The 25,344-nt window shown below is 38.0% G+C and overlaps 1 protein-coding gene across 4 annotated transcripts in view; it reads right to left on the bottom strand.

Moving 5' to 3' along the window:
• LHFPL2 (LHFPL tetraspan subfamily member 2) overlaps positions 1-25,344 on the bottom strand; it is a 231,397-nt gene that overhangs the window by 38,003 nt on the left and 168,050 nt on the right. The window contains exon 5 of one of the 4 annotated variants that reach the window (XM_074208394.1): positions 3,889-3,943. The exons of the other annotated variants lie outside the window; for them this stretch is intronic. The gene's annotated coding sequence lies outside the window, so the exon portion shown is untranslated. The remainder of the gene's footprint in view (positions 1-3,888; positions 3,944-25,344) is intronic. 4 annotated transcript variants of the gene reach the window in all.

A 25,344-nucleotide genomic window follows, 5' to 3' on the forward strand; every position in this document is an offset into this window, starting at 1 on the left:
TGGATAAGCAATAGATACTCAGTGACAACAAAATAAGATGCTGCATGGTATAGTGTAAGAGATGGGATTGGGGTGATGAAGCCATGCCTACTTGGCCTTTCTTCTGGAACTGAATGTAGGAGGTTGTGGTGGGGGAAGTCATTGCATTTTAAATCTCTACTACAGTGTATGGAACATTCTTGGTCTGGGTAACTTCTCCCTTCGAATAAAAGCACATAATAAGGCTACCCCTAGAAAAGCCACAGGTTCCTGGGGGGAGTTATATGGATAATGAAAACTTTTTGTTTGGTAAGACCACTTGAGAAAAGATAGGAGGGCTATGAATATAATAGCAATTCCAAGGTAAGCATTGCAAGAGGGTCTTCTGATTTCATCTATGTGGTAAAAGGTAACATGGAAGACCTGGAGGATTTATACTTTACCAATTAGATCTTCAAAATCATGAGGGTGAAATGGAGATAGGGAGGGGGGATGATGTTGATAGGCCAGAAAAATGCAAGGCACTAAAACAGTTTTTCAATAAAGATAAAACCAACTTAGTCCTCTGATCTGCCTGCCCATCCTTAGTCTGGAAACTCTTTTCTTTAGATCTGAAAAGGGATCCCTCCATACTAATCACCCAATCTCTTACTGCTTTAGTTCCTTCATCTGTAAAATGGCAATAAAATAACAACAACAACAACAATAATAATAATAATGTTAATAGCACCTACTTCCCGGGGTTGAATGAGATAATAAGATTTTGCAACCCTTAAACTGCTATATAAATGCTAGCTATGATTGGTGGTGATTTTGATCCACTGATAAAGGTGGAGTTTGTATTCTGCTAGGAGGCTAAAGTTGATCTCAATGGAAATACTTTCTTTCAAAAGGCGGGGTTGCAATTAAGTTGCAACATCTTAACAGAAAGAGTAAGGGAATCTTGGCAGGGAGGGCTGGCCATGGCCGCTTCGTCTCCGCATCAGAAAAGGGATGATCAGATGTGTCATAAATACTTCCTTTTCTCAGAGCTGTGATGAAGAAAGTTCTCTGGCAACCTTCAAGTACTTTGGGCACGTAAATGATTATTACTAATATTTATTGCAAAAGGTCAAACTCCAAATTCAACATAGAATAGAAAATACAATGTCCAAAGTTTCTATAGTTTGGGAAAAAATGATTCCTTGCTTTCTGTTTTTTGGCTAACTAACTCATGTATTTCTCCAGATTTCAATTCATTTGTATAACAGTTGGGCCTGAATGAGGGTGAGAGATGATTTTTCATTTTTCCTTCTTTGTAAAGAGGAGCAATTCTGTGCACTAACAGCCACAACAGCAGCCTCGAGTTCTTACAATCCTGGATATAAGGGAATCAAACCAAACCTAACTGAACTTGGACTCCAAGAAATGTCCAAATGTAGACAGGCGAGAAACATCTGAAAACCTGTGGACAGTTCTCTAGAGCAAGTTATAAAATGTGTTGCATTGAGCCTGTGAACATATGATGGAGAAGAGAGTACCTGCCTTAATGACAAAGGCATTAGAGGGAAAATAAATACTCCCTCATTAACCACAATGAATGAAAATGGGTAGAGGAAGAACCTCTTAACCTAGACATCTTCAGCTATTAACTGTAATTCCTGGTTACTAAAACAGTTTGTTTAATAAAGCTAAGTATACATTCCTGGTTCACTTAAAAGCTTCATGGGCAACTAAATAAATATTTTTTCCCTTAGAACACAAGATAGTATTTCTGACACTAGTTGGATGAAAATGACTTATTGAAAAATCTACTGTTCCTTCTGTCCCCCTCTACACATAATACTGCCATCTCTCCCATGAGACTTTCCTGATGCCTCTTGTTCTTAGGACTCTATCATTGCTCAATTTTCTTGGTGCTGAAATATACATTTTTCTATCCTACTCCCCTTTGCCTCTTGCCCAACCTCCACAATAGAGTATAGGTTCCTCAAGAGGAAGGATGATATTTGGCTTTCTATCCCTAGTATCTACTTTGAACATCTACTTTATTATTGTTCAGTCATTTCAGTTGTTCACCTCTTCATGAGCCCACATTTGAGGGTTTTTTCCCCCTTTTGGCAAAGATGCTAGAATGTTTTGCCATTTTCTTCTCCAGGTCATTTTCCTGGTGAGGAGACTGAGGCAAACCAGGGTAAAGTGACTTGCCCAGTGTCACACAACTAGTAAGTGACTGAAGCCAGATTTGAACTCAAGAAGAGGAGTCTTCCTAACTTCAGCCCTAGTGCTCTAACCAGTGATCCACCTGGCTGCCTTTGCACATAGTAGGCATTTAATAGATAGTTAATAAATTGAATTGCAACATGTCTTCAGAGTGTATATTCAGAGTATATGGATTGATAGGAAGTGGGCCCTAGACTCAGTGAGAGTGGAGTCCAAGGGTCATAATGCTATTTCTGATACATACAGGTTCTGTGACACAGGACAAGTCACTCTCTCCACACTGTCCCCTACAAGCTGCTCTTAAGACCAAGAGCAGTACAGCAGCTGCTGCTGTGCATTGATAGAGACCTCCTTATATGGATGAAATACTAGGAGCATTCTAAAAAAGCCCCAAACAAACCCAAATTAATAACAAAAACAAATGTCAAAATCCAACTAAGGTGTATCCCCTTAGAGAATCATTATTCAAAATCTAAAAGCTTAGGGAGGACCTTAAGAATAATACAATGTTACTATAAAACTGATTTTCATATTTGGTTTATGGAAATCAGTCTCATTGACTCATTCATTCAATAAATGCCTACGACATACCAGGTAGGCTGAGGAATAAAAGACAAATACAACCACTAGCCTCAAAGTGCTTACATTAACATACAGTGAAACAGGTGCAATAATAAATAAATAGAAACTATGTGCAAAGTAAATACAAAGCAATATAGGAGATCAGGAAAGGTTTCACTTAGAAGGCAGTACTTGCTAAGCTTGGAAAGAAGCCAGATTGTTACAGGAAGAATTGGGGAAAGAGTACTTTTCATAGGCAGAGAGATATGAGTTGAAATATCATGTTGTTGTTCAGTTCTTTCAGTCATGCCTGGTCTTTTGTGGCCCATTTGGGGTTTTCCTGGTAATGATACTGAAGTGGTTTGCCATTTCTTTCTACAGTTCATTTTCTTTTCTTTTTTTCAAGTTTTTTTTTAAAAATTCATTTTCTAGATGAGGAAACTTAGGCAAACAGGGTGAAATGACTTGCCCAGGGTCACACAGCTAGTAAATGGTTAAGGTCAGATTTGGACTCGGAAAGATGAATTTTCCTGATCTAAAGTCTAATGCTGTATCCACTATGCCTCCTTAGTTGCCCCAAAATATCATAGAGAAAGAATATCAAAAAGTCCAATTTGACTGGAACACAATGTACAAGGAAGAGAAATATGAAATAAATCTGTGAAGATTGGTTCAAATTATATTGTGAAGGACTTTAAAAAGTAATTTGAGGAGTCAATATTTTATCCAGGAAGCATTTGGAAGCCACTGCAATCTTGAGCAAGGGAGTGACATAGACAGATACGTACTTTGGGAACATCAATTAGTCATTTCATAGAGGACAGATTGGAGAGTGGAAATCACTTGCAACAGGCTGAGGTGGAAGCAATGAAAGCCTTAATTTGGGTTATAGCTATGTGCATGCAGATAAAAGGATATAAATGTTGAGAAGAAAAAACTGACAACTCTTGGCAATTGAATCAGAGATTGAAAAGTTTAGAAGATAAGTTCATGAATTTGGGTATCTGGAATGGTTGGACAGAAGCGGGTTAGAAGGGGCAGCAATGGATAGTGGATAGAGAACCAGCTCTGGAGTCAGAAGGACTTGAGTTTAAATCCAATCTCATGTATAAAATGAGCTTGAAAAAGAAATGACAAACCACTCACTCTAGTATCTTGGCCAAGAAAATTCCAAATGGGGTCAACAGAGAGTTGAACAAGTCTGAAATAATACAGCAAAAAAAAAAAGTTAGAAAGGTGGAGTGGGGGAAATAATGAGCTCCATTTTGAGTATATGGAATTTGAGATGTCTGTCTCTGAACATTTACAACTTCACTAGTGAATTGGCATTTTGGAACAAACTCAGCATAAAACTTAGAGTTGAATATATATAGATCTGGGAGTCAACTTTCAAAAGTTGATAACTGAACTCACAGGAACTGATCAAATCCACTGAGAGAATGTGGAGAAAGAGAGAATAGGGCCTGAGAAGATGCCTTGGGTATGTCTATAGGTCAAAGATGATAATCCACAAAAACAGCTGAGAAGTGACTAAATAGGTAAGAAGAGAGACAAGGGAGAATATTGTAATAAAAACCTGAGAAGAAAAGAAGGGATGATCAACAGTGATAAATGCTACAGAGATTGTTGAAAATGAAGACCAAGAACAAGTCATATGATAGGCCAATTAACTGATCATAGCTCACCATGATAAGAACAGTTTCAGTTGCTTGATAAAATCAGGCTGCAAAGGCCCGATTAGTGAGTGGAAGGAAAGAAGCAGTGAAAAGTAATATAGATAGCTTTTCTATCAATTTGCCTTTGTTATATAGAAGGGAAAAGTAAAAGTCAAGGTTGGAAGAAACCTGAACTCATTCATTTTGTTATTGTTATTCAGTTGTATCTGATTCTTTATAACTGCAATCTTGAGCAAGGGAGTAACCAAGGGACCAAGGGAGTGATCATCTATTCGGCTGAGGAGTTTATCATTTCCTTCTTCATCTCATTCTATAGATGAGCAATGAGGGCAAACAGGGTTAAATGATTTGTTCAGGATCACACAGCTAGTAAGTGTCTGAGGCCAGATTTGAATTTAGGAAGATGAACCTTCCTAATTCCAGGCCTGGCACTCTATCCACTGTGCCACTTGGCTGCCCTCAAGGCAGGTAGGAAGTAACTGATAAGGAAAGAAAGATCCTAAAGAAAATAGTGAAGGAGGTGGCTAGGTGGTGCAGTGGATAGAGCACTGGCCCTGGAGTCAGGAGCACCTGAGTTCAAATCTGTACTCAGACACTTACTAATTACCTAGCTATGTGACCTTGGGCAAATCACTTAACCCCATTTGCCTTGCAAAAACTAAAAAAAAAAAAGATTAAAAAAAAGAAAAAGAAAATAGTGAAGAAGGAAGAATGATTCAGGAGGCAACTTCCTGGAGAAGATGGGCAGAAATGGGATTAAGAGCCCAAGTAAAGGAGCTGAAGGGGCAGCTAGGTGGAACAGTGGTTAGAGCAGAGGGTCTGGGGTCAAGAAGATCTAAGTTCAATGAAAACCCCAAATGGGTTCATGAAGAGTTGGACATGATTGCAAAGTAACTGAACAGTAACCAAAAAGGGGCTGAACGTGGCAAAGAGAAGCAACCTTCTCTTCATCAGATACAGAAGAGCACTGTATTTGGAGGGAGAGGGTCTGCTCTGCTACTTACTGCCTATGTGAGCTTAGACAAATCTTTGGGTTTCAATTTTCTCCCTAATAAAAATAAGGAGTTGAATTTTAATTCTCTAATAATCTTTCCATTTCATAATTCCATGAGTTTGTGAGTGTCCTATATGGAGTCCAATGCTGAAAAGGAGATATAGAAACTCTTAGAATGAGCGAAGCAACCACTTGTATAATAAGTCAATAGGACCATATGTTAAAATGGTTGTTAGGTTTCATTTTGAAAGGATAGATGATATAACCAAAAGAGAACTGTACTTTCAGAAAGACAGGAACAAAGTTCATATTTACTCAGAAGGTGGTGTCGTGTTGACTAGTAATAATACCTTACATGTATTTTTATTCTTACAACAACCATGTGAAATGAACAGGACAAGTATCATCATTTTAATTTTCCAGATGATGAAAATGACTGGGATTAAATGACTAGCCAAATTGTGGAAAGATTTAAATATTATGATAAGGCTTTAACATTATAGGCAACTGTGAGCCACTGAAGGGAAGTCTTAAGAATTACAATGATTATTTCGGAAATTGTGAAGAATGGATCAGAGAAAGTGTAGATAGTGTAGAATAGTATGGAAAGGCCAGTTAGGGTATTAGTACAATAATTTTGGCCAGAAGTAATGAAGACCTGAAAGAGGGTGATGGTAGCCTGGGTGTGGAGGAGGGAACAGATGTGAGAGGTCTAGTCAAAAGTGATTGACAACTGATTGGATGTCAGGGAAGCGAACTAGAGGAAAGAGTCAAAAATGACCTTCTGGTTGGAACCAGGATGACTCCTGAAGCAGTGGCCTCAGCAACAGAAGGAGGAAAATTGGAAAAGGGATTGAATTTGGGGGCAAGGTAAATGTTCAGTCTTAGAAATGCTGATTTTGATTCATAAGTAAGACATTCAGAAAGGGATGTCAGGACAGAGGACCGGAGCTGACTGAGGGCTTAACTTGCAGTCAGGAAGACCTGCTTTCAAATCCTTACTAAGAAAGGGTCCAAAAGAGAAAGATCATTTTCTTTCATTAATTATTTTAATGCAGGGACTGACCAATGAGGACTCATCCTTAAAAAATTATTTAGATTTGCTCTGGGGAGAATCTAGGGTAGGCTACCCTCTCAGCTTACATTTCTATCTACTTTAAAAGTCTTGAGTTGCCTCAAGTGATGAGAGGTAGGAGAACGTTGCTGTAGTGAGTGGTGCTCTTCCACAGAAGGCCCTTCTTAGGCAAAAATAGGTTTACTCTGCTTAATGTAATTTATTAATACCAGAAATTATAATATCAGCTAAAATAACCTTTCAGGATGCATTTACTTTGTCCTTAACATAAAGTTTGCACATTTTGCTTTGCTGACCTAATACACATTTATTAGTCACCCATTTTGTGCAGAGTGCTATGTTGGGAAACTAAAAGATGGTTCCTTGTTATCAAGAAGGTTACAGTCTAGAATTATTGTAGCTGTTATCAAGTTACTTCATTCATGTCCAGCTTTCTGTGATCCTATTTATGATTTTCTTGGCAAAGACACTGAAGTGGTTTGCATTTCCTTCTCCAGCACATTTTACAGATGAAGGAACTGAGATAAGCAGGGTTGAGTGACTTGTTCAGGATCACACAGCTAGTAAATGTCTGAAGTCACATTTGAACTCAGATCTTCCTGACTCCAAGGCTAACATTCTATCCTTTGCAACACCTAGATACCCTACAGTATAATAAGAGGACTAAATTCATATATACTTATTATATAATATTTTGATATTGTTATTGCATAAAATGAGTTCAAAGTGCAATGCATGTAGATAGATAGACAGATGGACAGATAGATAGATGTTTGCATTTTGTTTCTTCCTTTAGAATATGACCTCCTTGAAAACAAGGATTGTTTTGACCTTTGTATGAAGGGATTTAGTTTTGTTGACTTGACTTGTTGACTATGAGATAAGATGAGGGAGAGATAACTTTAACCAGAGAGAGTCAGTAGAAATTAGCATCTGAACAAGGTTTTGAAGACAATATGGGTATATCAGTGAAGACCAGAAAAAGGAGAGCATTTGAGCAAAGGGATAAAGTGAGCAAAAGCATGAAGGTGAGAAGGGTAGAAAAAAGAGTTTGTGAGGAAAGGCTGGAAAAACTTACAAATGACCTTGAATACCAAGTCCAAGATGGCCTTCTCAGGTGTTCATAGACCATGGCAGATTCTTGTGGGTAGAAGAAACAGCAGGCATAGACCCTGGCAGGACCCTCCAGGCAGGGAGGACTGATATTCTTTTTTTCTTTTTCTGGCCTACAGGATATATTGATGCTATAAGTTGAGTGGCATACATTTTGCCTTGTCTAAATAAAATTATATTTTGGGTCTTTAGTTCATCCAAAGCTACAGTTGGAAGTTTGTACCAGTTCCTAATTCTATTCTGCATAACATTTATCCTGAACAAACAGGAGGCTTCATATATACAAGGAGCAGTTTTACAGAAAGAGCAAAGGTTTTAGATTTGGTTAGTGTAGGTCCTTTGGCACTAAAGGGCAGGGTGACCCTGGGTCTCTCTGGGGCTCAGCTCTCTCCTTTGCAGGCTAGAATTTCTAGAAGGTCTGTCCTTTTCAACTCTCAAATTCAATGATGCCAAGTCCTTCACTGCAAAAACCTACAGAGAAAGTCTAAAATGGAACTTGTTTACTTTTATGGAAGCTAATAAAAGCTCTGTTCCTATAAGGGTGGATTTAAAAACAAAAAAGGAAGAAGGGAGGGAAAGGTTGAAAGCAAAAATCCTATAAAGCATCCTCTTCCACCAGCACATCCATCTAGCTACAGATTCCTTTCTTATGAGTTCACAGATCTAAGATGTCAGAGGCTTTGACCAAACTGCCTCCTGTTCTGTTAACTCAACTCTGGGAACAAATAACCTTTAGAGAAAAGCCTTCTAGTTTAGTTAAGTGAACAGCTGAACAGAAGCTCCAGAGGCTGATGAAATACCCACTTCTCACAGGGAAGGCAACTGCAGGCATAAGAAGCCTCTATTTGATCACAGTTTTTGTCTTATCCCTTTTCTCCTATTGTTGGCAGAAAGAGAACCAACTTAGAATGTTTTTGTTTTAAAGTAATACATTCTTTTGTCTACCATTTGAGAATCAACTGAATAAGAAAAATAGAGAAGTATGCTTATTTTGATTGTGAATAGATTACACATATATACTCTCTCTCTGTCTCTCTCTCTCTCTATATATATATATATAATATATATATATATATATATACATATATACATACTACATATATTTCATGGCCACCTAAAAAAGGGGAGATATCTTTATTCTAACTGTTTGGCCTCTGAATACTGGGGGGGGGGGTTCCCTACCTTCAAGGAGCTTACAAATCAAAGGCAGGCATAAGAAGAAACATATAAATAAATACCTTAAAAAACAGAATGTATGAAGGACAAATGAGACACACAGAAATACTATAAGAAATGTGAGATGGCTCCATTATAGATGAAAGAGAGAGATCCTTTTAGAACAAAGTAAGGTCCCCCCCAAAACATGGTACCAAAAACAAAGATGAAAGCAATCACATACCTCCCCTCTCCACTCAACCCACAACATTCCAAGACAGAAACATGAAGGCAGTATTGAAGGGTGTATGTAGCCACTCAAAGAAGAAAATACAAACATGCTCCTATCTTCTAGTTATCCAAGATATTTCAGCTTCAAAGATAGTCCAGATAATACCCTTAATAAAAGTGCTGGAGAAGGAACAAATTCTATTTCTATGATGTCATCAAATTTCTCTTGATCACTGAATTTGCTAAGGAAGAAAATTGAGAACATTAATCTAGTACCATTTCATTGTGGGTGTCAAGGTCAAAGAATATCAGATTAAGCAAGCTGATAAGCATTTTTATACATAGTGTCTGTTCAAGGTCAACATGCTGATCCAATCTGATAAAAGGAGGATCTACATTTGACTTGCCTCAAACTAATGCTTTGGATGCTGCTAAAAAATTATAATCATCTCAGCTCCATCCAACTGGTCAGTACCATATATAATAACATTTTCCAGGATAGTGCATAAGCAAAAAAACCCAACAGTGAGATAAGGACAATGTCTACAAAAAAGAAAAATGAAACAAAATTGAACCCTGTGTAAGTATAATGACCAATTTGCTTCCAGAAAAGAAAGAAGGAAATGCAACCCTCTCCTTTATTTGCTGGAAAATGTGGCAAACTGTCAGAAAAAAAATAAATATATTGATTGATTTTCCTTAATAGTTTTTTTTGTTATTAGGGAAGGTTCCTTGTGTGTGTTTTGAGGGATTGGGGGAAAGGAATGTATTCAGACATAGTTGTGATGAAAATACAAGAGGCATCAATAATTTTTTTAAAGGTAAAGGAAAAATAGCTTTCCTTTAAATTTAGTTATGTGGTCTGTTTGAAATGACTCTCATATCTCATACTTTTTTGCAATATGTTTGTGGTATCTGTGTTTAATAACCATGAATTTTCAGCAAATTTTAAAAACTGTAAGTACACATGACTTCCTCTACCAAGTTCATCTTTCAATGTCTGCTTACAGTGTGGAGGTTAAGTTTTGAAACCAGTGTTTTTGTCTGTGTGTGTGTGTGTGTGTGTGTGTGTGTGTGTGTGTGTGTGTGTAAACCTGGCTTTTGAAAACCAGAAGAACACATTTTTTGATAGATCTTACCAAACTAGGACTTGATTTTAATACAGGCTGAGTCTCATTTGAGGACCACCTTAGCTAAGGTCTGAGATATTCAGAACCATGTTGGCTACAGGATGAATAATTTTTCTATCCCAATAGCTCTCTGAGTCATCCAAAGCAAACTTCAGTAAAGGAAGTCTTGGGTTTTTCTCCCCACAGGCAATAAAAAAAAAACAACAACAAAAGACACAGTTTTCTAATATACCATCTCTGTAGCAACTCCTTCCTAGTCTAGAAGCAAGGGTAGAAAGGGATAGAGGAGTGACTCATGATGTCTTATCTAGTCAAAAGATGCAAATGACTGAATTTCTGGGCACAGGACTATGAATGACAGTAAAACAAGTACCTCTTGCTCCTTGAAAAATGACTCAGGGGACTGACTTGGACTATTACAGAAGAGCACTATGGCACCCCTATTACTGAGTTACCCAACCTTCCATGAATACCAGGAAAGGTAGTTCTAGGATCACCTCTAGGAATCTTCAGTTCCTCATTAAAAGTATAAGGGTAGATTTGAAACCATTCCACTTTATTTTGGTTTGATACCTTAACTAGGTGAGAAAGAACATGTCTCAATCAATCCATAAAAAAGACCTTAGACTAAGTATGAAACATCTTTGACAGCCAATTGATGAAGTTAAATGATACCAGACAAGAAGTTTGTTCAATTGGCATTGGAATTTCCTTATATGCTCCGGGAGTCCCATTAAAAAAAAGTACTGAGTTAACTGGAATAGGAAGCTTTTGTCAGAAGCTGGAACGTCTGCTTTTCCAGTACACTACTGGGAAAGACTCACCTGGGGAGAGTGCAGGAGGTGTCTCAGTTTTGGTCATGTCCCCTTGACCTAAGGAGGGTCTTTCAGCTTTGAAAGGGTCTAGACTGGGAAATTGGATTTCCCATTTTTCCATCAGTATTTGAAATCAGGTGGCAGCAGTGTCTTCATTACTGAGAAACAAGGATAGTCTAGACTCACAGCTCTGTCAAGAGCCAGAAAAGAGATTATACTATGTGTAAAGGGAAATATTTTAGGACCCCAAAGAGGGGAGAACAAGATTCTAGCAACAAGGAGCTGTGTTAACCTTGGCCACATATGCTCTCAAAGCTAATATCCACTTTTCCTGGGCATTGTATGTTCTTTTTTTTTTCTTTTGCAAGGCAATGGGGTTAAGTGGCTTGCCCAAGGTCATACAGCTAGGTCATTATTAAGTGTCTGAGGTTGGATTTGAACTCAGGTGCTCCTGACCCCAGAGCTGGTACTCTATCCACTGCGCCACCTAGCTACCCTACATTGTATGTTCTTAAGGGAGAATGTGTCACAGATTTTGGGGGGATATTTTATGCCCACTGTTTCTATGACTCTATTCTACTCTACTTCTATTGTTCTATTACTCTACTACTAAAAGCTTGGGAATGGGGGAATACACTGGTGGGGACTATAGTTGATGGCATCAGGTATATCCCTATGATCATGAGAGGAAAAATCTTGGCTGCCTAGCTCTAGGACCCCAACTTATTTATGAGAGTGGGAATTGGGATAAAGATTCTCAGAATTTACTTGAGCTAAAAACAAATACTTTAAGTACTATCATTTGGCATTTGAGCCTGCATAGCAATAGTATATAAAATTCATATCCGTATAGCTACATGCTAAGGTCTCTTAGCTTACTATTGGAGATGACATAATATGCATCCACTACAATGCCATTTTATGTCCACTTCTTTCAACTCTTAGCTTCAGCCAGTGTTATTAAGGTTTGCTTCTGATTCAAATACTGAATTATGTTTATAATAATGTTATATTATGATGAGGGTTACAAATAAGTCTTTTTTCAGAGATTTGGCATGCAAAGCACCTGGCAAGTATAGTTAGGCTTTGTCGAAATATTGAATCTACTTGACTAACAACAAATTTCACCTTGTGGTCTTAAGCTCCTTGCTAAAACAATGTGTCCACATCATGTTTATTTATAGCCAGAGACAGAAGTCTGAGGAGAATTCCAAGGTTCCTAGTGCCATCCTTGGCTTTTACATTTCCCCAAAGTGATATTTCCTAAAAGAATGGAAATTAAGGATAGATACAAAGATAATAAATACCAAGTAACACTCTGGATCAGAATATATCAGATAGGCGATTTATTTTTAACAAGAAATCACTGTAAGCCAACTGTTATTTTTTAAAGTCACGGAAAATCTAGTCACTGTGTCAAGGGTTCTTTTACTATGTCCCAGGGTCATAATATCATGGATTTAGAGCTTGAAGGGAACTAGAGGCTAATAAATTCCACCTCCCTCATTTTACTGATGATAAAAGTGAATCTCAGAAATGTTAAGTAACTTACCTGGAGTCACACAGTGAAATTATTTAAGGTAGAATTTGAATCCAAGTCTTCCTGACTCCAAGTTCAGTGCTCTAACTCTAGGTCAACTCATCCACCCTTGTTCCATCAACACTGCATACTTCAGTGATTTAACAAGCAGGGGTCAAATTGAACTGATTTTTTTTTAAACTTATGATTTCATCAGTATAAGGAACTCCCAGTAAGGATCTTCCTGTCTCAATGCCCCTCGGCACTTTTTATTCAATTAATATCCTCAGAGAGCTGCCTGGAGGACATTGAGAGGTTAAATAAGTTGTCCAAGGTCACACAACTAGGATGTCAGAGTTAGGACTTGACCCCAGATCTTCATTACTCCAAGGCCATAGCTTTTATCAACTAAGCTAAGCTACTTCTCTGGGATAATCCACATCTTTAGTCTTTCCTAATCAGTTCTCCAGATTCTAAAATTAGAAATAGGTTTTCATTTCTCTTAATCAATTGGAGGAATTTCCCAGAGCTATGATATTAATCTATGCTTGGAAAATATATTCAAGAGTACATTCAGGTCCAAAATGCATTCAGCTTTCAGTGGAGGAGGGGAAGAACTGGAAGATGCATCTAGTTATCAGTTCCAGGGAAACTTAGAAATTGCACCAACAGTCATTAGCTTGGGCCTTGGCCCTCATTATTGCAATAATCTCACAATTCAGGAATGTACCAACTGGGAGCATAACGGATGAGTGCCGTTTCTTATCCTAGTTTTGGTGAAGTCACTTCAGACTCCAGATTCAATATTTCCATAGAAAACCTTTTTGGGGAACTTTTACCCTGGATTTGGACAGATGAGTCAAGTAATACTTTCTTCCTGGTAGTGAACCTTACCCACTGGCCTGGTTTCTCATCACAATGAACTGTGATAAATCAAAGGGATGTTTGAAATACTTCAGAAGGCAGCAGCAACCCTACATCCCCCCCTCTCTGAGAAGTCTTCCCATTCCCCACAGAGACTGTGAGAAGGGCAGTTCCACATGGGTGGTGACTTGGAAGTGACAGAAGGCCAGGCTGGAAAGAGAAGGACCACAAGCCCACCTCTCACAGGTTGAAAGCCCCATGTGTGGCCACAGAGGAAGGTACTGAGGAAAGGGGGGTAGGGAAATCAAAGTCAGAGGAAAGGGGGTGGGGTGGGTCAAAAGAGAAGTGTAAGAGGTAGAGAGGTAACAAGAATGATGATGATGATATAATCTAGACTTTATCATTTCAAATATGTTTTTTTTAAAGAATATACATGCATGCCAAATGTCTTTTTCAACGATTTGTAATATACATTTTATGACTGGAAACTTTTTTGTACAAGACACTCCAATAAATGTTTTGATTTAAAAAAAAAAGAATGATGATGATAATGGTGGTGGTGGCTGCTAACATTTGTAGAGCAGTTTAAAGTTTGCAAAGCACTTCACAGATATCATCTCATTGGACTAGAAAAGGTCATCTGAAGAAAGTCATTCTGTCTAGTAAGTAGCACCCATCAATTTGCCCTTTAGACTTCTCCAATAAAGGAAAATGGGCTCCGATGAGTTAATATAAACATTATTCATCTGTTTATTGATTTATTTGTTAAGAAAGCCTTATGTTTCCTTTCTGGGCAGGTAAGTAAAGTAGAATTAAGTCTGACTCCCACATCTAGAGCTGTGATCCTGCCTAAGATGTCACGAGCCAAAAAACCATGTCTTCCATGTCTCTTGTTTTTAAGTGTAAGAACATTTGGCTTCTGAGATAAAAGCTACAATTCAATTCTACATTTGGAGCAACTGGTTCCTACTTAAAGTGGCAATGTTTTTCCTTGCAAATATTCACTTTCTTTCCTGTAGAGGAGAACATTTAATAGTCCTCAGAGATGTGAAAGCATTTGGAGAGCTTTTGCAAGATATTTGAAATTCCGTAAGTTGATTAAAGATAAATGATTGTCTGCGTTAAAGTTCATTTGCAGCAAGTGTTCTCCTGATCAACAGAAACTGTTTCTTAGGCTTTTCAAACTGTAATTTGATTTTAATAATAATAGCTAGAATTTATAGAGGCATGCAAAGCAATTCACAAGTTATCTCCTTTGGTCATCATAATAATCATTATTATTCCCATTTTATAATGTAGAAACTGAGGCTGAGTCATTGAAGTGAAGCAATTCATCCAAGCTCACATAATGTTACTGAGGCAGGATTCTGTCCTCAGATCTTTAGGACTCTAAATCTCAAACTCTTTCCATGGTGCTACCTATCTGAGCCTATATTAAAAAAGTAATGCTCAAAAAAAGTCTTAAATCAGCCCAAATGCATATTTCAAGCAAGCTGGATGTTGAAATTTGTATTAATATTAATTTTCCTATTTGGGAAAGTGAATTTCTCTTGGAATATGCTAAGGACATGGAAGAGTCAAAAGTTATGACTTTTTTAATTTCAAATATGAAACAAATAAATTTCCCAAGATAGTATTGTCTAGTGTGGCTAGGTGGTGTAGTGGATAGAGCACTGGCTCTGGAGTCAGGAGTACCTGAGTTCAAATCCGGCCTCAGATACTTAATAATTACCTAGCTGTGTGGCCTTGGGCAAGTCACTTAACCCCATTGCCTTACAAAAAACCTAAAAAAACCCCTATCCTATGCTGAATAATTCTCTTATCAATTATAAAATGATTTCAGGAGGCTAACTTACATATATTGCAGAGGTATCTTAAAGTACTATTATTAATTATATAGTAAAATGACTTTTTATTATGATCAAACTAATCAAATGATATCATTTCTCTCCTTACCCTCCTTTCTCAAAACAAAAAACCCCACAAGTAGTTCAGCAGTCTTAATGACAGAAGTTTCTTGTCTGACATTAATTTAAAGTGATTATCAATTTCACTTGGGCATTTATCAGCAAGACTGTGAGCAGCTTAACAATGATTAAATTTTTTTTTGCTCCAAAATTATTATGTATGGCCAATTTCCTATAGGATGAAGTAAAGTTGGCCTGATTATAATGATAATCAGAGAACACAAAGTGTAGGGGTAAGGGGATTCTAGGAAGATAAAATGTTTGGCAGGTCACCACATGCATTTGAACTTGGCAAGCATGTGATGGAAGAACAAATCTGTTCCAGCTTCTCATACATACATCTGGTGAGGCACACTCACCCTACATTCCCTTTCCTCCAACTCCCAACTCTGTGACCCTAGTTCCAAATTCCCCCTTAATTACAGGAGTCATTCAGAAAACCAAATGGAGCTATTGCAATATGGACAAGAATCAGAATGTGACCCTTCCAGTTTATGGAAACATGTATTGACTTCCTACAGTTGAGTTTATATGTGCATCAATATTTCTGTCCCATTCGTTGTGAATACAATATATATATATATATACATATATATATATATATATATATATATATGGATAAAGACTGCAGTAAGACAACCACTAAGGTTTTTTTTAGAGCAATGAATCAGCAACAAAGAAATTACTGACTCATTTAATTGGAAAGATTTGATGGATTTGGAAAATAAGGAACCATAAAAAATCTTGGATCTTTTGTCATCAATGCTTTCAGTGTATTACCCTAAACATTTATTTGGAAGTACTTCTTTTAACCTTTTCTCCCAAAAGGTCAGAAGCTGATGATGTATATATTCTGTGAAATGGATGAATGATCATGCATGTTGTTTTCATTGTGCAAAGCAGATGTGGTACTCTTTCAAACATGTGAAAGGGAGAATGTGATATAAGTAGAGCAACCCTACTGTTGGACATCTGATATGGCCAAGCCTGAACAGAGGAATAAAGATAAACTAAAGATAAAGTTAAAATTGACCATAAGTTCTTAATATCATTCCTTCAAATTTATTTTTATGAAATGATTCCATAAGTGAAACCTGTGATTATGGAGAGGAAAAAATCTCAATAATCTATGTTCTGGGTTCAAAGCTTATTACTGATATAATCCAGTTGAGTGATCCTATACAAGTCTCTATCTCCCTTGTCTTTGGGTGTATGTGTGATACTCTTTATCTGTAAAATAGGAACATTACTTACTCATAGGACTGTTTTGAGGAATGTGCTTTTCAAACCATAAAATACTATATAAATGTGTGCTTTTATTATAATGGTGTTGAGACTAAAATGAATGTCATTAGTATATAAATATAAATTGGAATTGAAGTCATTTAATTCAATGTGCTTTATCAATTTCTTTTATCTGTTTCAAAATGCAAATCATAAAACAGAATTATCTAAAAAAATTTTAAGAGAGTTTTGAGGGGCAGGGAATATTCAACAGTTCTATTCAAAACATTTGTCTTTTTTTCTATTTATTTGTATTTCCACTTTTTTCTCTATTATCTCTTCTAGAAAACTGATGTAAATTGAGTCAAGAGCCATAATTTTAAAGTAGTAATAGTTTACACACTAACTAAAGTTAAAAATATTTTTTTGGATCATTTACTTTAAGTCTAACATAAGCACAAGTTCCCCTACAAAAGACTCAGACAAAATATGTTTGGCTTATAGAGCAGAAGTTCTTTGAGGGACAAAGGGTCATTAGACTCAGCTCCTCTAGTCCAAGTGTAATTTAGTCCTGTCTTGATCCCTCATCCTAATTTCCTGGTCAGAAATCTATTGATCAGTCCAGTTCTTTTTTCTGTCATATCATAGTTGGAAAAGACATTTGCTTTACATTTTTCATAAGTCATTTTTATCTTTATGACTAGCCTTCATTTCTTTATCTTCAAGCTGATAAAGGCTGTGCCTAATGGTTGATGCACATCCTTTCTCAGAAAGCCCAGGGAAAATTCTAGAACCAGAAGGGAAATTTGGTTCAATTTTTGCTATTGAGCCAAAAGTTAGAACACTCACTCATTCTCATTCTCTCTCTCTCTCTCTCTCTCTCTCTCTCTCTCTCTGTCTTCATCTCTGTCTTCCTCTCTCTCCCCTCTTTGCTCTATCTCCCCCCACACCCACATGAAAAAGAATCTTTGACATTGATCACTTTCTTATGAGACAAAAGACTTAAAAAACATGAAGTAATAGAACATGTAAGCAAATGGGAGCAGAATTAAGTCTCACTGTACTCTGAAATCTATTTCAAAATGTGATGTATTGTTTATTCATTCTAGCTACTCAATTATCCTTCCCTGAGACTTAAAAGGTAGAGGAGGAGCAAAGAATACTGTGTCTGAGGAGTCATTACAATAAACAGGCTGCTAGCAACAAGGTCAAGATAAGGGAGAATATGAACAATAAAATATTGTAGATGTGACTGCGGGGGGGGGGGGGTGCAGGGAAGGAAATCAATTGGACAATGAACAGATGTCTGTGCTCCCTGGCAGGAGCACAGACAAACAGGAAGGCCTCAAAGTTCTGGAACAAGGGAAAACTAGGTTTTGCTTGATGAGCAGCTCTGAGACTAAGGGGCCAAGCACATGACTGGAATATAAAAACATAAGGTTGTGATTAGGGCTGTGAAAATATTCCATCCACAACCTATATCCCAGCCTGGCTTTCACAAGAAATTCTAATGGCTTCTCCTGGAGCCTGGACCCAATCCATTCTTAGTCTGTTGTTGGCAGCATCTTCTCTACTTGGTTGGTAGAGATTCTTGGGGCTAGACCCTTTGATACAGGTGCTATTCTAGAAATAAGAGAAATTTCCAGACTAGGTGGGTTCAAATAATCAGAGAAGGCTAGGCTCTGAATTTGGGGAGGGGAAGAATCTTGAGCCATACCCAATGCCTATATCTGCTTTCCAAGCTGATATCTGGGATTGTTCACATGGCACACATTCATAACCATGCCACAAAAGATGCCTAGAACTTTAGGAAAATTTCTCTCAATATTGCCAAATGTGAGGTTTCATGAACTCATTTTTCCTTGTAAATAGTTTATGGTTTCTATATCACTATCACCATCTCTCTCCCCCTCCCTCCCCTTCTCCCTGTGGCCCCCCCCCCCCCCCCCAGGTATGGAAACAAAGAGTTTTTCTTAAAGGTAGTTCTGGTAACACTGCTTTACAGAAATAATAAACAAAACCAAACTATCATTGTAAAAAGTCATATTTCACTTAAGCCTGTGAGTTACAAAAATACATGGGGAGTAATTTGGGATGGTCAAAGTAACAGAAAAAACCACTGGGATGGTTTCGGGATCCTATGCTGGGACTAAAGGGACCTTGCAGAAAAATTAACAGACCAGTCAATGCTAAAAGCATAAAAACCTTTTATTTTGATATTTTTAAGGGAGGCCATGTGGCTTAACTGGAGACACCAAGGGAGCACCAAAGGGGAGCTAGCAATAATAGGAGAAAGATTCTATACCTACCCACTGACATGCCCCATCAAATCTCATATATACACAGAAAAAGGCAGGAATAATGCTGGAGATGGTGAGAGGGTCTCAGGTATGAAGCTATCCAGAGTTGAACATGGATTTGAGAGAAGCTGCCCTCCCAGAACATGGGACATAAATTAGACTAAGCTTTGGGGAATTCCTGGGTCCATGCTTCAGGGCAGCTCAGGTACCTTCTGAATCAGAAGCACTCTGGAATCAGGGCTACTCAGGTATTTTACAAAAGGGGGGGGCTATTCAGGTGGATTTGATTGGTTTCCTTAATATCTGACAAAGAATATCCTAGCTGGGGAGGAGGTTAGAAGTCTCCTAGATTAGAAATGATTCAAGAGATGGAGAAAGGGGGTTTCCAGAGAAGGGATAGGACAGAAATAAAGAAGGATTAGGAAGTTCACTGAAGGGGCAGATGTAAGGCATGGGTCATTTGTAGGACTGATAAAAAATTATGGATAGATATCCTCAGCTGTAAAAATACAGTGCAAGCAGAACAACCTAGACCATGAGTGGCAAGGTGACATTGTCCTACTGTTGAAAGATCTGGGAGGAAAGGTCAAATTGACGATTAGTCAATCCACATCTGGATTGACTGTGCTATTGCAGTCTGTCCTGTTGAGATGTCATGGTGCCACATATGCTGTGAGTTGCTATTTTGTCACCAGATATCACATACAGTCACTTTGCCTGGCATTGCAGGATTGCCAAAGCACCTCATTGATATGGGAGGGCAACAAATCATACTCGGGGGTCAAGAATTCCCACAGCAGGAGACCATCACCAAAAATCCTGGTTTCTATCAAATCAAGCCATGGGTGAAATGGTTCTGATAAAAGCAAATGAGAAGGATGTCTTTGGACAATACCTCCTTCACTATAAGAACATAATTGTGCAAGTCATGTCATAATATGGTCCCTTTTGATTATGAAGGACAACCTCTTTCTTGGGAGATGCTTGGGAAAGCAGGTGGGTCTAGAGTCCTTGACATCCTAGGAGATCATTTTAGTCAAAAAAGATCCTACCCAGAACCATTTTCCATAGAAGGAGCTGGATCGTGTACTAGTGGGGAATAATAATAACAACAAAGCTAACATTTGCACCGTGCAATGTGCTAAATAATTTATAAAAATTCTCTCATTTGAGCCTCACAAAAAACTCTGGGGGATAAATACTACTATTATATCCATTTTTATATGATATCCATTTTTTATTGATGAGGAAACTGAGGCAACATCATGTTTAAGTGACTTGCCAAGGGTCACACAACTAGTAAGTGTCTAAATATATATTGAACTCATTGAACTGGATCACCTAGGAAGGCAGGTTGAGTACGAAAGATGCTCAATTTCTATGTCAAAGATTCCTAACCTGGAGTCCATGGACCTTTGCCCTGTTCCCCCCATCCCCACTCCACCCCCAAGTCTATGGATAGGTTTCCAGAGTTGTGGAGAGCAGTTTGTGAATTTGAATGAGAGAGAAATTATTTTTTCACTAACATTTGGTTTCCTTTTTAAACTTATGCATTTTTTTAAATTTTATTTTATTTTTTGATTTAAGGCAATGGGGTTAAGTAACTTGCCCAAGGTCACACAACTAGGCAATTATTAAGTGTCTGAGGCCGGATTTGAACTCAAATCCTCCTGACTCTAGGGCCAGTGCTCTGTTCACTATGCCACCTAACTGCCCCAATCTTATGCATTTTAAAACATGGGGGCCTAGACAGAGAAAAAGATCCAGAGCCCCTGATCTAAGCAGGATATTTCCTGGAGGGGGAATGAGGAGAATCAGGTGATAAGGAAGAGAGAGCAGGTTAAGGAAAGAAGAAGGATAATAAAGGAAAGCATTAGAAATAGAATAATTCAAAAAGATTTCTTTTAAAACAGTTGCTATTCAGTCATTTTTCATCATGTCTGACTCTTCCTAACCCTGTTTGGAGTTTTCTTTGCATAGATATTGGAGTAATTAGACATTTCCTTCTCCAGCTCATTTTATAGAAGAGGATACTGAGGAAAACAGGGTTAAGTGATTTGTCCAGGGCCATACAACTAATGTCTGAGGCCAAATTTGAACTCAGGAAGATGAATCTTCTGACTTTAGGCCTGCACTCTATCCTCTGTGCCACCCTCTATGGAAAAAAGCTGCAGAACCCACCAAAAAAGACCAAGAACCCAAAGTTATACTTCCAGAAGAAAGGATAACAACAGAATGGTTGGTGTGTCTTTGAACAAAACTATAAGAGCTGCATGAAGATCAGAAGCGTGGTGACCTACCAGAGAGGGAAGTGGGAAGTCAAAGAACCACATACAGTAGTATTGACCTAAAACTGAGAAAAGAGAAAGGGCAAGCATTGTGATCTACTTTCTAGCAAAGGGTTTTACCAAAAGTTCCTGCTCAGGGGGTGGTAGAGAAAATAACACAAAGCACCCCTTCCCTACCGGACCAAAGGAATGGTCTTCACAGCCTTGCCAGCTCCTGCTGGCCTCTGAGGTTAGAGATTATAGGCATCAAACCCGGATCTCTCCCACTGAGCTACTCCTTGGCTACTCCAGCCAGACCCAGATTTGACCCAGATTTGTGATATTTTACATTTCCCACTGGGAAATCCAACCATATGTGGAAACCTCCCTTTCAACCTCTTTCTCTGCTCCTCCTCAGGCCTCTATCAGGCCACACCACCTGTAGTCCCACAGAACAGCACTTTTCAGTTTCAGCTGCCTACCCAGTTTAAGATTCATCCGTAGGCTGGGATTTGGTTGAAAGACCAGAATTCAAATGTTACCAGTCCATTGACTCCCCAAATTCCCTTGGTTTGGAGAGTCAAAAGCTCTTTTCCCCAGTAGCTGGATCTTAAAACAAGGTTGTTTTTTTAAAAAAAATTCTTTTGGATTTTTTGTTTTGGATTCATATCATGAAAATCTGAATTGGATACATCTCCCAATTAATAGCTTCATATCACAATCAAGTGGTGATAAGGAAATGCCTGGAAACACTTAGCAACATCCTTCTCTAGCAGTTATGTTTATCTAATGCTAATCTAATATCTTGGGAGCAGCCAGGTGTCACACAATGGATAGAGTGCTGGGCTTGGAGTCAGGAAGACCTTTCCTCTTCCTGAGTTCAAACCTGGTCTCAGACACTCAGTAGTTGTGTGACCCTGGGCAAGTCACTTAACCCTGATTGTCTCATTTCCTCATCTTTAAAAATGAGCTGGAGGAGAAAATGACAAACCACTCCAGTCTTTGCTAAGAAAACCCCAAAAGGGGTCACAATGAATCAGACACAATTGAAAAATGATTAACAATAACAAAAATCTAAGATCTAATATTATAATGGATCCATGAATCTTAATAATTTAGCCATTCCTCCAATGATGTAGATAATAGCCTATCCATAGCTGCTCACCTTATGGACCTCTCCTCCATGATTTTCAATGAGTTCAGGTGGGGGGAGGTAGTCTATAATATACTAATCAGATTCAATTGTATTCTAAGAGAATTAAGTACAAAGAAGGTCTTCACTGAGGGTGAAGGACTATGAGTATGGAATAGTGAATACACCCTCAGACTCAGTTGATGTTGATGTTTTTTTCCCCCCTCTCTTTTATTCTTTGTAATAAGGGGTAGAGAGGAAGGTGATATATAAAAACAAAAGATATTCATTTTTTAAAAAAGAATTGGATACAATGGGAGACATTGTATCAGACATCATGTTACAAATCAAAGAAAAATTTGAAAGGAATTTTTTTTAAAGGCTTATTTCAGGATCCAGTTAGGGGGAAAATTGTTAAAAGTTGTGATTTCTAAAAATGATAAAAGCAAATTATATATGTTTTATACAGTTAAATAGCCCTTTTTTTTCACTATAGCTCCATGAGAGAAATAGTATGGGTATGGTATTATTAGCCCATTTTACAAATGGCAAAACAGAGCAGAGTGACATGTTTAGACAGTATATTTACTAAGCTTCAAGCATATAAATAAAAGAGACAAAAGACAGTCACTGCCCTCAAGAAAATTCCAATCTAATATATGTAAGATATGTAAAAAATAGATAATAAGCATCTCAAAGGGGATATACAGGTAAGAAGGAAAGCATTTCAGGCATAGGGATCAGCTAGTGAAAGGGCATGAAGGTGGCTGGTATCCTGTGTGAAGAATACTAGGAGGTTAATGTAGTGTTTGAGGAAAGAAAAGTAGAAGGAGACTGGAAATGTAGCAAGAAGCCAGGTTAAAAGGAGCTTAGATGCCAAATAGAGGTCATTACATTTGATCCAAGAGGTAATTAGGGACCAAAAGAGTAGGGATATGATGGTGATAGGGATTGAATAACATGGTTTGATCTGCATTCAGAAAAATCATTCAGCTTAATGTAGTAGAGACGAGTGGGGAGAAACAAGACAAGGGAGACTGATTAAAGGGTGATTGCAGTAGTCAGGCAAGAAGTGAGAAGGACTTCTACTGGGATTAACTAATGTGAACGGAGAGAAGAGGATTTCTAGGGGAACTGTGAAAGTAGAAATGACAGGATATGGCAAATGACTAGATGTACAAATGGGGGTAAGTGAGAGTGAGGAGGCAAGGATGATACCAAGGTTTCAAGTCTGGGTTCCTAGGAGGGTGGCCTACTTGTGTAATAGGTAAGTTCAGAACAGTGGAGAGTTTGGGGGAAAGATAATACATTCTGTTTTTGACATATTGAATTTGATATGCCTATGGAATATCTGGTTCATCACATGTTCAAAAGACAGCTGGTGGTGTGGTACTAAAGCTCAGGAGAGAAACTAGGATTGAATATTTAGAAATGAGAATAATTTGCATATGGATGAATACTGAGCCCATGGGAGGAGATGAGATTACTAAGATAGTATCAAGTAAAAGAAGACCTAGGACAGAGTCTTCAGGAACACTAATGTTGGAGATGAAAGTGGGGGTGATTTGCTAAAGAAGACAGGAGGGGATAGGAACAAGAGTGATTATAAAGGGGTTAGTCTTGGCAAAAAAAATCAGCTCTTCATCTGAGACCATAGTGCTGAATGAATTGATGGGGGAAGATGTCTAAGAAAAGAGAGATGGGGGGGGGGGATAAGGGGGGAAAAGTTGAACTTTTGAAAAATGATCTCTATTTTTTTAGTGACTATAAAAAACAGCTTTTGTCTAAGAGGCTAGAGGGAGGGGGTGCTATGGGAGGTTCAAGGAGAAACAAGATAGTTTGGAAAAACCCTTGTGGAGAGAATCATGAATTAAGGAGTAGAGTGATGGCTCTATTGCAGTGAGTGTTGTTATTGATCATTTTCCATCATTTCTGACTTTTCATACTTTCATTTGGGGTTTTCTTGGCAGATATACTAGTTTGACATTTCCTTCTCCAGTTCATTTCACAGAGGAGGAAACTGAGGTAAACAGAGTTAAGTGATTTGCACAGGGTCACACAGCTAGTGTCTGAAGCCAGGTTTAATTTAAACTCGAGATCTTCCTAACTCCAAGCTCAGAGCTCTTTTCACTGCACCATCTAGCTGCCCCACAGTGAGGACCTAGTTGAGATTTAAAAGCATAAAAATTTATACTGGACACAGTCAGCATAGTTTTGAGAATTTCTTTAGCTCCATTTAGTGATAGCAATCCAGTAATTTACCAAGATATGACTTTAAAATGGATAAGGGAACAAGGGATTCAAGGATAAAGGATAATTTATAGTTGAATTGGTTCAGCAAAGAGTTGAAATACAGAAGAAAGGAAAACATAGCCAGTATAGAGTCAATGACCTAGCAGAGAACAATAAGATAGAGGGATCAAACATCACTGTGATGAAGACTAGGGTTGGGGTTTATAAGGCATAGGTAAAGATGGATAAAAAGATTATAGATTGGCTAAGGGAATTTCAGAGATCATGAGGACAGACATGATATACTTGTAGGCAATAGCAAAATCAAGGGAAAGGTCATCTCTGTGTATGTAGTTGAGGTATAATAGAGTAATAAGTTATGAGAATTGAACAGTTTGAGGAACTAAGAAGTTTGTTTAGAATAGTTGAGGGAGTACCAATATGTATGCTGCTTACTTACAAGAACAAGAGATAGAAGAGGAGAGAAGGTGGCAAGCCATGCATTGAACTCATTGAAGAAAGAAAGAAAATGTCCTGGGGGTAGATAGATAACCAATACCCTGAAATCAAAGCCCTAGGTTCAAATCCTTGCTACTACTTCTCACTGAGACCTGGCCTTTTCCAGTGACTGCTACCCCAGGTTCTCCTTCCAGTACTGTTTATGCTTTCTTTCATACTATTGATTCATTGATTGCAGCGAAGGCATTGGAATTTTCAACTAAGTATCTGTCATTTGAAATATTAGTAGCTTTGTGCAAAATGTTTAAAGCTATAAATATCAAAACTAGGTAATATATCTAAATATACATTTAATATTTTGGAATTCACATCATTGAGCAGCTAAGTAGATAGAGGGCCAGACTTGGAGTCAGGGAATCTTATCTTCCTAAATTCAAATCCAGCCTTGG

The sequence above is a fragment of the Macrotis lagotis genome, chromosome X, assembly GCF_037893015.1.
Source record: "Macrotis lagotis isolate mMagLag1 chromosome X, bilby.v1.9.chrom.fasta, whole genome shotgun sequence".
Lineage (NCBI taxonomy): Eukaryota > Metazoa > Chordata > Mammalia > Peramelemorphia > Peramelidae > Macrotis > Macrotis lagotis.